The sequence below is a fragment of the Adiantum capillus-veneris genome, chromosome 10 (assembly GCF_014529385.1).
Source record: "Adiantum capillus-veneris isolate H3 chromosome 10, ASM1452938v2, whole genome shotgun sequence".
Taxonomy (NCBI): Eukaryota; Viridiplantae; Streptophyta; class Polypodiopsida; order Polypodiales; family Pteridaceae; genus Adiantum; species Adiantum capillus-veneris.
This window is the reverse complement of record NC_140940.1, coordinates 95,671,114-95,674,368: the sequence shown is the minus strand read 5'-3', so window position 1 is coordinate 95,674,368 and position 3,255 is coordinate 95,671,114.

The following is a 3,255-nucleotide window of genomic DNA, read 5'->3' as shown; positions in this document are numbered from 1 at the left end:
GAATCCATGATTGTCTCGATCATTTCATCGATCTAGGGCAAACATTGCCTCATTGGGAATGTGGTCTGCATGATCATCCCCCGAGCTGTCACAGGCTACATCTTGTGGCCTCACATATGATGCCTGACCAAAGAGCCTGCGAACACGTCTATTGGGTTGCAAGATTGCTACCTGTTGGCTAGCGTCAAAGTCCGACGAGTTATAATTGGCAACAACTCGATCTATAATAGATGGATCAAACTCGCCAAATTTGCGAGCGTGCTGCAAAGAAACGCGTCTTGTCCGTCGCACAGCATGCTTGCATTGATTACAAGGACATAAGATCCTTGTTGAGAGATAGGTGTTTCGGTTGGATGGCCCCACATCCTCGTCACTACTCATAATGAGGGTGAAGACCTTATAACTTGGACATAAATTTAATCTTCTATTGGCATACTCCGTCTTTTATCTCTCTCTCTCTCTCTCTCTCTCTCTCTTTGTTCACACTATAAACTACCTCACATTCTCTAGTCATGTCCAATCCCCACACACCTTGGTTTAGAGGTGCACGGAGATTAGAACCACCAGGTTACACTACTACATTTGCCCCCCATATAGCGACGGCTACAACGATGAATTATCGTCGCATTAACAAGGGAAAAAGGCATCGTTGTAGCCGTCGCTACTGTACATCGCATAAACGAGGCATTTAACGAGGGCTATAGCGACGAGTTACCGTCGCATAAGCAACATAAATAAGACGTTTACTTTTCGTCCCATAAGCAGACATGTTATAAGCGACGCGTTGCAAAATGCGTGGAATAAACGACGCGTGGCATAAGCGGCGAAATGCTTAAGCGATGAATTGTAAAAAAACAAAAAAGACCGTATCAGCGACACTTTGAACATGCAACGACTATATGACGTGCAGGGTTTCATAAGTGATCTCTCTCCGCTTCCTCTCTCTCTCGCACACACATAGTACATACAACAATCTAGCTCTAATGCTCTCTCTCTCTCTCTCTCTGTGGCTATTCTACACATCCATACAAACTCTAGCTCTCGAGTGGAACACACACACACACACCCACAAACTCTAACTCTCTCTCTTGTGCCGGTGTTCTTGCATTTGTGATTGATCTCGTTGCTCATATATTTGTTGGCATTTTGCATAGTAGTGTGGACGTTGATCGGACCGGTGCGTACGTTCGATATAAATTTACAATTTCGGCTTCAAGATGAATTATGGTAAACAACTCTCTCTCTCTCTCTCTTTTTGCTAATTTTTAAAGTTAGAACTTTAAATTAAATAAAAAATAGACGATTATGTTTGTTTATTAAAAATATATATTAAAATAAAATAACAGGCCCTCAAGCCAATATCAAATCTCAAACCCATGATTTCTGTCACGTAGCAGACGTTTCTATAAGTCCTAAATCGGCTCCCTTTGTTCAGTTAAGAAAAACGTTCTTGATGTATAACAGAAATAATTCTTGCAAACTTCTAAAATGATCCATTGGCCAACCGCTTTAGATCTTGTGAGCCATATAGCTTGCCAACATGCCTCATTGGCACGTGGACAAGCTATGTGGGCTCACAAAAGCTCAAACGGCTCGCAGATGGGCCATTGTCAAAGTTCAAACAAGCTGTATAACTTGTTCACATGCCTCATTGGCATGTGGGCTCCATGCGCTAAAGCTCGCCGATCGACCATTTCTGAAGTCCACGACAAAAAAAACGCTCGCGGACTACTTTGGAAACGGCCCATTGGGGAACCATTTAAGATTCTGCGAGCCCACATAGCTTTTCCGCATGCAAAAGAGGCATGTGGGCAAGCTATAGGACTCGCCGAGATCTCAAACAGCTAACTGATATATTGTTTCTGAGCGTTTTTTGCTCGAGGACTTTGAGAACGATCCATATATCGACGAGTTGTTGGAGATCTTAGCGAGCCGTATAGCTTGCCCATATGCCTCATTGCTACATGGACATTCCATGTGGGCTCAAACGGCTCGCCGATGGACCGTTTCTAGAGTCCACGAAAAAAAAAAACTTGTTCCTATTTCATACAACTCGGGACATGTGGGTTTAACATGAAAATAAAGAAAACTTGGTACATGTTGGTACTTGGTACATGTTGATACTTGGTACTTGGTACATGTCGATACTTGGTACTTGGTCCTTGCTTTAATTTGGCTATAGGTTCGATAATGAAACTTCGTACTTGCAATTGGTACATGGTCCATGATACTAATTGGTCGGTGTAACTTTGTGGTACTGTAATAAATTAACATGAAAACAATAAAACCTCTTAAGTGTTAGATTTGGTATAAGGTACTTGCTACTTGCTACTTGGTACTTAGTACTTGCAACTTGAAACTTGGCACTTGATTTGATACAAGATATGTAGAATCTGACACTTAGCGTAAAATTTGCTACCTTTACAAAAAATATGAAAATCAAAAGCTTGTTAATACTAGAGCCTGACATAGAAACCAAGAAAACTTGTTAGTGTTAGATTTGGCAGTTGATTTAGGGTTTGGTATCAGGTTCCATAATAAAACTTGATAGTTGTAGTTGGTGCATGGTACATGGTACATGGTACGTAACTTAAAACTTGGAGCGTATGATGCTTGTAGTTGGTGCATGGTACATGGTACGTAACTTGAAACTTGGAGCGTATGATGCTTGGTCTTTGAAATGTCATAGTTCAAATCTTCATCTTCAAAAAAACATTAGAAGCCTTTTAACAATGTGTAAACCAACCGGGCGAAAAGCCATAGGCGGTGACCCAAAACCAGGACAACAACAACTGAACAGAAAGACTAGAGTCCCTAGTGATATTTCTTTTATATTCTTAAAGACTTGCACAAGAGTTCTATAAGATCAAAATGCCTAAATTTTGAGAAGTAGAGCAACTAACAGAAAACTTAGGATTAGGTTTCACATGCCACATCATCATTTGGTAGCACAATGACCATGATTTCAATCCATTGTTTAAAAAATATATATATATAAAGACAAATAAATAACATTGAGATGGTTCCTTAGGTTAATTATCTTATTGACAAATAATTAATTGTTTGACAATAGACAAATTCAGTGATGCAACAAACACATGTCAGTATATATCATCAGTAAGTTTATGTACATGTGTCCAAAATGTGTGGTGATCAATCCTCACATATACAAAACAAATTTCATCATCACATACGATGTAGTAATACACACTGAAAAATACATATATAACGATCCCAAATATGCAAAAGAAATCT